This window comes from Pan paniscus, chromosome 13, assembly GCF_029289425.2.
Source record: "Pan paniscus chromosome 13, NHGRI_mPanPan1-v2.0_pri, whole genome shotgun sequence".
Taxonomy (NCBI): Eukaryota; Metazoa; Chordata; class Mammalia; order Primates; family Hominidae; genus Pan; species Pan paniscus.
The window spans coordinates 99086046-99100478 of record NC_073262.2 but is presented as its reverse complement, the minus strand read 5'-3'; the positions used below and the strand labels follow the sequence as shown (position 1 = coordinate 99100478).

At 38.0% G+C, this 14433-nt stretch overlaps 1 protein-coding gene across 7 annotated transcripts in view; it reads left to right on the top strand.

Moving 5' to 3' along the window:
- Nucleotides 1-14433, top strand: part of HECW2 (HECT, C2 and WW domain containing E3 ubiquitin protein ligase 2) — a 392970-nt gene that overhangs the window by 113793 nt on the left and 264744 nt on the right. The gene's annotated exons all lie outside the window — the stretch shown is intronic.

The following is a 14433-nucleotide window of genomic DNA, read 5'->3' as shown; positions in this document are numbered from 1 at the left end:
AATATCAATAGCTGGAAGCAGTTGGAGAATGTTAATTTAGCACTTGTGTTACAGAGTGGCATTCAGTTTCCTAGATTGTGTCCTGTTCCCACGTGGGCTTTTCAAGTGATTTATTATCTTTTTCAAGCAAAGCATCCAACACGAATAAGGCCAGACCTGTTACTGCACTGGTTGGCAGTTATGTCAACCTTTGTCTTGAAGCCTGATGTGAAATTTGGTCTGTAGAAAGTTGGCAGACATAGGCTGTTTTCAGACTGTAGTTTTAGTCATCTAGTTCAAGATATTTTTTGACTAATAAATTATCTCTAAAAAAATCCAGTCCTCCTGTATAATCTCTATTTTTAACTTTCAGGGTCTGGATGTAGGTTACTTGGACAGGTGGTTTAGAAAGTCCATTAATGGTCATCCCTAACAGTGGTTTTTAAACTTTTTAGACCTTGCACTTTGATCAGTAAAGAATGATTTGTAAATGACATGACATACCACTGTGCAGGAATATATTATATAAATTAATTTAGATTTGTGTCTGTTATGTATTTTCTATAACAGATGAAACCTAGAAATTGAAAGGATTTTATGGAAAAACACATAGTTCCAATATTTTCTTCTTGTGGCCCAATGCATTCCACTTTGGAAGCTACTGATTTAGAAAACAAAACATTATTCAGTACATGCAAATGGTTCTTTTGGAGCTATCACACTTATCCTAGTTTGATTTTTGAAAAATGTGGTTTTTAGTAAACTTCAGAATAAATGTGTCTTGAGTACAACTTCTGGTCACGATCAATTGCTATCAGTTATCTGTTTCAGTTATCTATTATGGGAGTGTGGTAACCAATTAACCAGGACAAGATTCTACAATTTCATTATGAAATATTTAAGACATACAAAAGTATAAAATGTAATGTGACAAATGTGCATGTTTTAATCCACCACCTTAAAAAAGTTACCTTCCAGCTGAGTGCGGTGGCTCCGGCCCGGAATCCCAGCACTTTGGGAGGCCAAGGCGGGTGGATCACTTGAGATCAGGGGTTCGGAAGCAGCCTGGCCAACATGGCGAAACCCCGTCTCTACTAAAAATACAAAATTAGCTGGATGTGGTGATGCATGCCTGTAATCTCAGCTACTTGAGAGGGTGAGGCAGGAGAATCGATTGAGCCTGGGAGGTGGAAGTTGCAGTGAGCTGAAATCGCGCCATTGCACTCCAGCCTGGGCAACCAGAGTGAAACTCCATCTCAAAAAAAAAAAAAAAAGAAAGAAAAAGAAAAAAGTCATCTTCCTCCTACAGAGATCTACTATTCTGATCTGCCTTTTTAAATTTCCATGTAACTATAGACCTGTGTTTGGGTCCTAAACAGTGAGTTACTGTTTCACTTTTTTTTTTTTTTTTGACGGAGTCTCTGTCACCCAGGCTGGAGTGCAGTGGTGCAATCTCAGCCCACTGCAGCCTCCACCTCTCAGGTTCAAGTGGTTCTCCCACCTCAGCCTCTCGAGTAGCTGGGATTACAGGCGCCTCCCCCCCGACCACCCCCAAATTTTTGTTTTTAGTAGAGACAGGGTTTCTCCATGTTGGCCAGGCTGGTCTTGAACTCCTGACCTCAAGTGATCCTCCTGTCTTGGCCTCCCAAAGTGCTGGGATTACAGGCATGAGCCACCACACCCAGCCTGTTTTGAACGTTTTAAACTTTATGCAGTACCTACATACAATATATAGCATACATTTGACTACAACTATTTTTTTTCGCCCTCTAAATGTGTTTGATTATGGGTAAATCTAGTTCATTCATTCCCACAGCTGCATTCTCTAAAGTTTGAGAATGCCACAGTATATCCATTCGTCTATAAGTGACTTTTAGGTTCTCTCTTGCTTTTCTTTTTTTTTTTTTTTAAACTTTTGTTTTAGGTTCAGGGCTACACATGCAGGTTTGTTTTATAGGTAAGCTGTGTGCCATGGGGGTTTGGTGTACAGATTATTTCATCACCCAGATATTATGCTTAGTACCCAGTAGTTGTTTTTTCTGATCCTCTCCCTCCTCCTTTCTTCCACTGTCAAGTAGGTCCCAGTGTCCCTTGTTCCCCTCTTAGTGTCCATGTGTTCTCATTGTTTAGCCCCTACTTGTAAGTGAGAACATGTAGTATTTGGTTTTCTGTTCCTGCATCAATTCACTTAGGATAATGGCCTCCAGGTCCATCAATGTTGCTGCAAAGAACATAATCTCATTCTTTTATATGGCTGCCTAGTATTCCGTGGTGTATATGTATAACATTTTCTTCATCCAGTCTACTATTGATGGGCATTTAGGTTAATTCTATGTCTTTGCTTTTGTGGGTAGTGCTGCAGTGAACATATATGTGCATGTGTCTTTATGACAGAACAATTTATATTCCTTTATGTATATATCCAATAATAGGATTGCTGGGTCAAATGATAATTCTGTTTTAAGTTCTTTGAGGAATCACCACACTGCTTTCCACAAAGGATGAATTAACTTACACTCCCACCAGCAGTGTATAAGTGTTCCATTTTCTCTGCAACCTTGCCAGCATCGGTTAATTTTGATTCTTAATAATAGCCATTCTGACTGGTATGAGATGGTATCTCACTGTGGTTTTGATTTGCATTTATCTATTGATTAGTGATGTTGTTTTTTCTATTCCAAATAATCCTGCTAGGGATTTTAAAAATAAAAATTTGTTGATGTTTTCTTAGAATATACTTAGGAGTAGAATTGCTAAATTGTAAGATGTGTACTTTATTGCATTCATGAGATACTCCCACCATTGTCCATATGAATCTCCCTTGCTCCTTGTCCTTGTTTACACTTGGTATTGTCAGACTTTTTTTTTTTTTTTTGCCAATCTGATGGATGTGAAATAATATCGCATTGTGGCTTTATTTTTTTGTAAACTGTTTATTGGCTTTTTTGATTTTATTTTCTGTAACTTGCTTATTCATATATTTTGCTGTTTTCTTTTTTTCTTTCTGAGTTTTATACATTCTATATATATTCAGGATACTAACCAGTTATCTATTATAGATGCCTGCGACCTGTCTTCACTTTTAAAAAATGTTGTCTTTTAATGAACAGAACTTTCATATATAAAGCTTCCATATATCAATGGGTCTATTTCTCCACTCTCTATTTTTTGGTCATGTACTAATAATCTAAATTGCTTTGACTGGATAATAAGTATTAGTTATGGCAGAATAAGTGCTTCCCCTATCTTACTCATCTAATGTAAAATTATTTTCTTCAATCTTGCTTAGTTTTTTATGCCTCATTTAAAAAATTGAATGGGCAACCAAGAATCATTGGACATTTTCTGAAAACAAAACAAAACTCCAAAACACAACTTCAATATGAAAGCAAGAGACGAAGATAAACAGAAAAAATAAAGTTTAGCATCCACAAAGTACTAATATGCATAAAGCAATATTATTTAGGACTAATCCTTACTCATTTGCAAAATATCCCTAAATTTAGCAGTGTTAACAAATCAGCCTTACTGTGACCCATTTATTTACTTAATATATTTTATTGGGAAACTCAAAATTGTATCCTTTTTTTTTTTTGGAGACAAGGTCTTGCTCCATCACCCAGGTTGGAGTATAGTGGTCAGAAACTGGCTCACTGCAATTGATGCTTGTCCAGATGAATAAGTAGCATACTAGAAGTATAGTAAGGTTTTGTTGTCATTATTGTTGCTGTTTATTTGCCTGGTATCTCTGTTACTTGGCTGTGTTATAAAACAGAATATAAATTTTTATTTTGCTTATGCGAATTTTTTCTATGATCCTTGTCTTTTCTGATCATTCTTTTGTAGTGAATATGTATATTATTTTTATAGATAGAATGGGAAATTTTTTTAAAGAAAGTTTTAACTAGAATTTTTCTGATAATTAAGTTTTATTCTAGAAATTCTTGTAAGGTGAACTTGAATTTTCTTTGGATTCATTGTAAAAAAAAAGTCAATTTCCCTCATAAAAAGTCATCCATATATTTTTTACTTTTATGACCTCCAATTAGTCCCCCGCCCCAGAGGTAACAGCCTTATTTTTTTTTCTTCATACTATATATACTTCTTGGTTAACTACTTATTATCTCATATGGATTATTTATATATTCAGGATGTTAACCTTTCATCATGTTATAATATTTCCTCAACTTTTCATTTGTCTTTTACCTCTGTTTATGAAATTTCTTACCACCTACATTTAAAATTTTTGTTATGACCATTTAATGACATATGTAAATAACCTTCTCTATCTCAAGATCATAAAACATACTTAATTTTGTTTCAGTGCCCCTATACTTTTTATTACATTTTTTGTGTTTTAAATATATTATGAATATTCTAGATATATAAAGAATGAGATATTTAGCACCTGTGAGCCCACCAGGTGATTCAGGAATAAACTATAATCTATCCTCCTAAACTTCCTGGGTGTTCCTCCCCAGTTGCATTTCCCTCCTTTTGCCGCAGAGGTAGCCCCTCTGCCAAAGTGATGAGACAGTTGTCCCCATTTTTAAAATATATAACACTCTTATTAAAGTCTAACTTCTTACAGAAACTTGGTTCTGTTTCTGGTCCCTCTAGTTTGTTCTGTTTAGTTGTCTCTACATTTTGGCACCCATAACATGTTCTTTTATTTAAGGCGGGGCAGCTCCTCTTATATTATTCTTCCTTTTTACAATTTTCTTGGCTAGTTTCACTTATTTACACACACACACACACACACACACACACACAGGTTCAGTGACCTGCGATAGAAAATAAAATGATTCTTTGTCTTCCTTCTTCACATCTGGCTCTGATGGGAAGTACCATATCACCTCCTCTCCTTGAAAAAGAATTGTTGCTTCTTCCATCACGATATAGCGTAGTGGATGTAACCTGTCATTAGCCTGCTAAAAAACATTTTGCAACTTAAATGCTGTCTAGGAGGACGAGGCAGATAAATGTAGGAAAAATCTCAACAACACTGGCTTTCTGTAATTCTTGCTTGAACACCTGTAGACTTGGCTTAGATAACCCATATATGTATATCATCCTTCCCTTTGCTTCCCCGCTCCCAGAGTCCAAGTCCCTTCTTACAGATCTTGCTGACCCGAGTTATTTTGAAAACACACCTCAGACCTTCATTCATTTGGAAAATCTGTAGCTTTGGAAGTGGAAATATTAACAAGCAGGGAAAAAAAATGGAATAGTTTAGAGAATTGCCACTTAAAGTGTGGTCTGCAGATGGCAGTGTCACTATCACTTAGAAGTTTGTTAGAAATGCAGATTCTCAGGCTCCACTCCAATCCTACTGACTCAGAGGCTGCATTTTAACAAGTCACGCTTGAGAAGTTTTGCTTTAAAAATCAGAATCCTAGGCAAGGTTGACCTGCCTCAGAAGTGTCCACTCCTCCTCTAATCTTTAAAAAGTAACTGAAGCACAGGGGTGGGTGGGTGTTGACAATATTGTACATACTCCATGCAATTTGAGGCTTTACCAGTGAGAGATTGATTTGAGTTAATGTAATTAATTGAAACATTCGTCTTTAAAGAACAACCAGCTGGGCACGGTAGCTGATGCCTGTAATCATAACACTTTGGGAGGCCAAGGCAGGGGGATCACTTGAGGTCAGGAGTTCGAGACCAGCCTTGCCAACATGGCAAAACCCTATCTCTACTAAAAATACAGAAATTAGCTGGGCTTGGTGGCATGTGCCTGTAATACCAGCTACTCGGGAGGCTGAGGCAGGAGAATTGCTTGGACCTGGGAGGTGGAGGTTGCAGTGCACTCTAGCCTGGGCAACGGAGTGAGACTCCGTCTCAAAAAAAGAAAAAAAAGAAACAACTGGGAGAATGAAGGGTTATTACCGGCTACTGGCTGTTTGTATTGCCAGTATGATTATTAGACACTGTTGATGCTGATGATTATTAGACTCTGTTGCTATATTCTATAAGGACACATTTAGCAAGAGAAGAGAAAGTAATTTTGTAACATGGACACTTAGGGAATAGGCTAGGCCTGGATTGGAGGGGGCTGTCAGGGAAACATGACATTTATTTAGTAAGAAGAGGAATTAGAGGGTGAGATAAAGGTAGCATGGGGGTTTTGCTCAGAAATGAGAAAATCTTCCCTTTTCCTGCTTTTATGTTGTGATAATTTGTATGCTCAATATCCAGTATTATTCTTTTAATCTGACTTTTCAAGTTTAACCTGGAAAGTTAATTGCCACTTCCAATATTGTTTCTGTTTACAAATACATAGCAGCCATTTCCTGCATGTAGGGTTCCCTAAGAAGAGTCAGACGCTGAAACCAACATTAGAATGAATGACTGTAAGCACATCATAGAAGTATTGACTTGAGCCTCCGTGTCTTCCTTTTTCACAGGATTACAAGGAGGATTAAATGGAATCTGCAAGAAAGCCCAGAAAGCTCTCAATAAATAGCAGCTCCTCCTCCCCTTCCCTCCCTCCTTCCTCTCCCTCCCCCTCATCCTATACCAAGCAGTTTGATTCCAGATTCTGTAGGGGCTAATAATACTAAGAATAGCAGTAGTGGTAGAAATATTTATAAGGTGCAAAGATAAGGAGGAAGTAATTTTGTATTGGAAGAGATATTTGGGGTTCCAAGGGAATAGCTTTAAGAATGCATATGCAGAGTTTTGAGAATTGTCTTCATTTAAATTATAATAATTTACAATTTACTGAAGACAAGCTAGGCTGAAATTTATCCTAAACCATTTCTTTGGGAACCCCTAACAACAGCTTTAGGAGTTAAAGCTGACATCAACTGGTACTTGTTGTAATCCCTAGCAGGAGGTTCAGGGTTACCAAGTGACATGGTATGCATTCTAGTCTAGCAAGTCTGAAAACTAAGACGGTTGGAGTTATCAGAGATCAGAAAAGAAGTTAAAGATCAGAAAATCGAGGAGTCAACAAAATTTGAGAGAATATTCTTAAAACACTTCTTTATCACTCTCATCATAGAACTTCAGTAGCTCCTTCTGCCTGGCTGATTTTTCAAGGTATTGCCAGACTGGCCCAAAGCCCATTTCTAGCTCACCTTATGCTTTTACCCATTTTTCTGCCTATTCAGTAATTCCCCTGGAGATGACACTTTCTACTTTTTCCAGCTGTCTAAAATCATAATCATCAATTAAGATCTGCTTCAAATCTCACTTCCCTTTCCTCTCTAAACTCTTCTGGAGAATTTCAAACAATTTGAATTCCTGCTGGCCAACCCTCTCACCAGCTTCAGTATTATTTTTGCACCTGCTTCTCTATGCATTTCCTATGTCTCTTCCCTGTGAATATTTGGAAGTGCCCTGAGGGCTGGGAAAGCTATAATTTGATGTTTTTATAAGTTCATACTTACAAGTAGTAATTTTTTAATGTAAAAGGTAACCCTTGCTAGCTAAACTTTTATCCCTGGATTACCTAAACCCAGGGACAGAATGGATTTGGATAACATTTTGGAGAGGGAAATATTTGGAGGAAAGTCATTGAAGTGTAAATATTTTCATTGTGGCTTAATTCAAGCCAACAACCTGAGGTCTCAGGATGGGGAAGCCAGCTCTAGCACACTGCTGAAAGGGATCCTCCACTTTCCAACTCTTTATTCAAATCTCTGGAGCCAAATATTAATAGATTTGGGTAACACTGTTTTCCTCACTGTCAACCTCATGGATGGAGTAGGGAGAGTCATTTATACTTGATCACTGGATTCTGCTGGTATATAGGTGTGACAAAGAAAATTCTTAGCCATTAGGTAAATATGGTCGTTTCTAAAAAATATTCTTAACAGCCAGTCTGTTAGAGAAACAATTAAAAGGTTATGGGATTGGATGTGAACATAACTTTGTAGCTACATATTTGGACAGCCTGTGAAAGCAATTTCTTTGAAGGACTGTGAATAGCAAATGTTCAATAAATATTGGCCAGATGACTGATAGAAGAAAAGGGCTAAAGAAAGGGGAATGATTGCATTGTACATCCAGTGGAATTGCATGAGGCTAAAGGAATAGAAAACAAGAAATGGTGAGGCTTCATTTTCATTTTCTGTCCTTTTGGATCAGTGGTCCAGATCAGTTTCCTAACTGTGCCATGCAAATACGTGTCCAGAACGGCCACGTATTTGCATGGCACAGTTAGGAAACATGAGTTTATTTAAACTTAATATAAGCACAGGAATTTGTAGAGAAAGTTTACTAATCTTTATCATGGAAAAGCAAAAGTTAAGGCAGGTTCCCTAAAGTAAGATTAGGCTTACAAGCAGTAGAAAAAATGGTGACTTTACCTCAAGAGCACCCTAAAAATCATGATGTAAGCTGGGCCCAAATTGTCCTAGGCACATGGTTATTTTTAAATCCATGATTCCTACTTCGGAGGACTAAGAACACTGAATCCAGCATTATTTTAATTATTTGAATTTGGATTCCTAATTAAAGCTAACTACTGCTTCACAGATTAATCTAGATAAGAAAGTTAAAGCAATTCTGTTGCCTTTAATAAACACCTCTGAATCTGGAAGAAGACTAGATTCGCCAAAATCTTATTTTATAACTTGAAGTTCTAAAAAGCAATAGCAAATCAGCCCCTTAGCATTTCCCAAAATACTCCAATCCATCTGCTTAAAAAAATTACTGCCAAATACTTTAATTTGTTAGAAATAAAATACTTTACTCTTAAAGCTATGCTTTGAGTTGTTCATTCTCCATTGAGGTGCATGTAGAACCCTACCTCTCCAGGAGAGCATATTAGGATTACAGGCAAGTAAGGGTATTGCTATCCCCTTCTTTTTTTGAAACAGAGTCTTGTACTGTCACCCGGGCTGGAGTGCAGTGGCGCGATTTCGGCTCACTACAACCTCCACTTCCTGGGTTCAAGCGATTCTCCTACCTCAGCCTCCTGAGTAGCTGGGATTATAGGTGTGCGCCACCATTCCTGACTAATTTTTTGTATTTTTAGTAGAGACAGGGTTTCACTGTGTTAGGCCAGGCTGGTCTCGAACTCCTGACCTCGTGATCCGCCCACCTCGGCCTCCCAAAGTGCTGGGATTACAGGCGTGAGCCACCGTGCCTGGCCACTGTCCCTTTCTTTAAGCAAAGATTTTTTACAAGCACAAAGTCTTATCCTATTTGGAGGTTTATCATCCTTTTTCCTAACATGAGCTTAAAAATACTATCATTATACTAACCTTTTGCCTCCTCTGAATTCTTATGGGTTTGAGCATGGCCAATGGGATAATTATAGACTGAATTTTTGCCTCTTGTTTGTAAAATCCTGGGAGTTATACTTTAGGTTTTCCTTTGGCTTTTCCCCTTTCTTGCTTATTTGGTATATAGTGGAAAGAGGATTGAATGTCTCAGCTTAGTCACCAAAAACCTGTAATTTGATATCTTGAAAGGAAACAGGATCTGCTTTAGTTTTGGTGGCATCTTCATGATTAGTAAAACAGAACAAAACAAAAATATTGATGATACTTAAGTTATCATTCTAACTCCCAGCGTTACTATTGAACCCTAGTTCTACCTGAAATTTTTTCCCCTCCTATGTAACCTATGTAGTTTTTCAGATGGGAATTCTGGGGTATGTTTAAAGGCCCTAAAATGAGAGTTAAGATGAGGCAATAACAGCTGGTGATAAAGTGGCAGCATATGCTTTCTTAGGTGCCATTTTCCTAATGTTTTATGTTGAGAGATCCAAAATGAAATTGGAAGCAGTTGAGATGATAATGGCCCCAAAAGTGGGTAGCAATTTTAATGTATTCCTATTCAGAAGTATTGGTTAAACCATTTCCAGAAAAAAAAAAAGGAAAAGCTGGAAGATGGAAAGATGGATTTGAAAGTAAAATAAAAGGACCTGAGTTTTCATAGGTGGAGGAAGGAGAATGGGAAAGTAGATCAAAATAGTACTTACTTTCAGTTCCTTTATATGAAGCTTTCAGCATAGTTTGATTTGCATTTTCTGGGTCAAGGTGAAGCCCAGATATTGAATGTTGCTAGTTGGGCTCGTTGCCCCTGTGGATTTTCAGGGAAAGGAAGATCACTGTACAGGCTGCCACCTGGTTGTAGCAGTATAAAGGGTAGAAGGTTTCAGAGTGAGGCAGATTATAACAAAAAACAGTGTTATCTAATAGAATTCAAAGAACAAAGAGATCAGGTAGTTCAGTTAATCACCTTGGAAATAGTTTCACTTTGTAATATAAAATACAATATTATATAAGCAAGTTTAAAACAATGATGAAAAAATTAGCACTTTCTCTGCAATTACTACTGTTATAGTCATAATGCAAATGAATGCCACTCTGCATTAGTGTTCTCAAAAAGCCCAGCCTTGTAGTTTTGAACTTTCATTTCTATTAAAATTTCCCCTTTGCAGTTGGAATTTTTCTTTTCTTTTTCTTTTTCCTTTTTCTTTTTTTTTTTGCAGGGTAGAGGGTGGTGGTGGGTGGTGTGCAGCCTGACTTGCGTGACGAATCTACATTGGATCTGTTTCAGTCCATTCCCAAACATTCTAGGCACTGAGGCAGCTCTGTGGTATTTTTAGAGAACTCATCTCTCACTCAGTAGTAACCCATGCTAACAGTTACAATTGATAATGCAATCACCTGTTACAATAATTACTGCTGCTTCTCTCCTAATCTCATGTGAAAGAGGTTGAGACACCCCTTCTGTTATACACCCAACAGGGTTTTTGATGCTATCACTAGTGACCATTAGAGAAGAAAGCACTGGGTTATTGGATGTCCCTATGACTAATTGCCACTTAGTGACTACAGAACTTACAAGTTAAATTTCTACCAAGACTCAGAAGCCCTGGCATACTACCACTGGGGAATGGGGGAGTTTGCAGTTTCTTTCACTGCTGGTGTGAGTGGAGGGCACTTCTCTCTTGTATTGGAGTCTCCCCGGATCAGGGGATAATGAATAAGTGAGAGTTTGTTTCTTTCATCAGGCATTTGTACACATTTGTTTCATCTCCTTAGGCCACTCTCTTAAGGCTTTCCGTTGCGTTTTATTTTCTAGTCTTTGTTGTTGAGATGAAAAAGTACAGTTGTTTTGACCTGACTTGTGTCTAAGATTACTCAGAATTGTTAAGTGCCTTGAAAGATCATTTCATTTTGTTCAACATCTTTTTTCGGGGGGAGGGGTGGGTGCTTGGGAACTGCTTCAGAGATTTACAAGTTTATAATTTACTAAAAATTTCCAAACTGTCTGCTTTGTAAATAAGTGGGCTTAAAGGAAGACCTGTTAATAAAAAAGATACCTGTTTTGGTTATGTTTCTGAGAAGGAATGATTATATTAGGTTTTAAGATTCTGTTCACCTAAGATCTGATTAAAGCATAACCAGAAATTGGCCGTCTGGAAAGCACTATTAATGGATCCAGAAATGTCATTGTCATCTTGATCATATAATAGAATTTGCATTGAAGAAAAATATGGTGGGCTGAGTAGAATTCAAAGTCTATGAAAAACTCAGAGTTCCTTAATTTTATTCTTTCTTTAGGTCGATTTATTGCACATATCATTTTTAATTACTATTTTTCCCCTTTCCCATTTCCCCCTATCAAAATTTACATTATGATAGACTGCTTTTCAATACATTTTGAAATATAAATTGAATGATTACATAAAAAATAACAATCCAGGTTTTATTATTATAACTTTTTGCCTTTATAAAATTTTTGCCTTTCTTTAATATGATTCGAATTATGTTATGAAGAGGAAAAAACCTGTTTCTAAATGTATACATATATGTATACATATATGTATACGCACACACACACACATAAACACACACATATATATATGAGTACAGAAAAGGTCTGACAGGATGCTCACATATTGATGGACATTTGGGTTTTTTCCAGTTATGAGTTATTACAAATAAAGCTGCTAGTGAACATTTGTACATAAGTGATATGGTTTGGCTGTGTCCCCACCCAAAATCTCATCCTGAATTGTAATCCCCATGGTTCCTGTGGTCCCCATAATCCCCATGTGTCAGGCGAGAGACCAGGTGGAGGTGGTTGAATCATGGGGATGGTTCCCCCATGCTGTTCTCATGACGTTGAGTGGGTTCTCACGAGATCTGATGGTTTTGTGGGTGTCTGGTGGTTCCTCCTGCATTCATTTTCCCTCCTGCCACCTTGTGAAGAAGGTGCCTTGCTTCCCTTTAACCTTCTGCCATGAATGTAAGTTTCCTGAGGCCTCCCCCGCCATACTGAACTGTGAGTCAATTAAACCTCTTTCCTTTATAAATTACCCAGTCTTGGGCAGTTCTTGATAGCAGTGTAAAAATGGACTAATACAATAAGTCTTTGTGTGGATATGTTTTCATTTCTCTTGAGTAAATAATTAGGAGTGGAAAAGCCGAATGGCATGGTGTGTGTATGAAAATGGTTTTCCAAAGTGTTTGTGCCATTTTGTACTCTGATCAGCAATGTATGACATTTACAGTTGTTCTCTACCCTTGTGAGCATTCAGTATTGGCTGTCTTAAATTTTGGTCATCCTAGTAATGGGTGTGTAGTAGTATAGTATCTTATTGTGGTTTTTCAGTAGTTCCTTGTTCATTGTCTTCATGCCAGACTTTGGTTTGTAATGTAATTCTTCTGACATGTTTTTAATCTCTGTTGCTTCTTGCCTGCCTGCCTGCCTGCCTGCCTTTCTTTCTCCCTCCCTCCCTTTCTTCCTTCCTATCAGGCTGTGCACTTATCCATGTATGCTTTCTTTTTGTTATTACCCATCTTCAACTGAAGGCCATTTTATCTATTAAAACTGTTTACTCAAGAATTGAATGGGGAGGAGACAGAGAGTGAGTTGGGCCAACATCATCATTAATTCAGGCATTTTATCTCAGAATATTTTCTCACGTAATTAATTTGATCCTGTGCTGTGCTGTGTCTCCATTTAGGAGTCTCTTTATTAGGCTGGAGATGGTGGCTCACACCTGTAATCCTAGTACTTTGGGAGTCCGAGGTAGGAGGATCACTTGAGGCCAGAAGTTTGATACCAGCCTGGGCAACATAGTGAGAGCCTATCTCTCCAAAAAAAAAAAAAAAAAAAAATTGCCAGGTGTGGTGATGCATGCTTGTAGCCCCAGTTACTTGGGAGGCTGAGGTGGGAGGATCATTTGAGCCCAGGAGGTTAAGGCTGCAGTGAGCCAGTTATGGCACCACTGTACTCCAGCCTGGGTGACAAGACCAAGACCCTGTCTCACAAACAAAAACAAAACAAGACAAAAAACAATTGAGATTTTTCCCTGCCCTGGGAGAAAAGCAAAAAATTAGACAGAAATTATATGTTCTCTGCTCTTTAAAAGAAAAAGCTAAATGAATACATGCAAAAAAAAAAAAGGTTTAATCGGTTTTGTTTTTGTATCCTCATTCAATTTGGTTCAATTTTTACTTCATTGGAAATTATTCCTCATGGCTCGTATATGAGATGGCCTTCTAATTAGGTTGAATATTGAGTCTGTTCTTTTTTGAGTTCTTTTTATTTTGGTTGTCTTTAGGAGGAAAGTCGAATAAAAATGCCTCTCTTCTGTTAACTTCAATCAAAAGTCTTACTTGATATTTCTTAGAGTCTTTTAATTATGCCCATCCCCATAAACTGTTAGTGGCTCTAATGCATCAAGTCTGACTCCTTGGTTTTCTAGATTTTTTAATTCCAGCCTCATTGTCAGCTGAAGAATGACGAGGTTCATAAATTTGGAAAGGAGAGCTTTATTTTTCATAAAGGGTTGCAGCCTGCAGGGTAGCCATTCTGACAGACTGGGAAGCATAGCCTTCCATTGGAGACCAGAAACAAACAATTGGAGGGTGAGAAGAATAAGACAGGGATTCACACTGAAGGAGGTGGAGGAATATTCGTGTTCTGTAAGCAATAGGAGGAGTCATGTGTATTTAGGAAGGGAGAAACATGCGCATGCACAGCTGAGCCTCATCCTTCACCAGGGGACCCATGGTTTTTAACTATGGCGGTGTTAGCATGATCCAGGGTGGAATTTTCGGATCTCTGACTTCAAAAGATGAAGCAGAGGATGCAAAACCCCTCCCTGCACATCCTCCGTGGACTGGCCAGAACCACTCTGTGGTCTGTGGTCTCTTATCAAGAAGGAATGCTGGTTGGTTATTTTGTTGAAAACCACAAAAAGGAGGGGCGGTTTCAGGAGGTTGATTGACATCAGGGGTGGAGCGGGGCTTTCCAAAGGGCTGGTTTCTGTTTAATCCTTACGGAGGAAATCCTAATGTTGGTTATGGAGGGAGGGGACATCATGAGGCACGTCTGACCTCCTGTCTGGTCATGGTTGGGAACTGAGTTTTCAAGGATTTCTGGGGTCCCCTTGGCTAACAGGGGGTCTGTTCAGTAGGTTGGGGGGCTTAGGATTTCATCTTTATTTTTTACTGTATCTATACAACCTAATTTTTA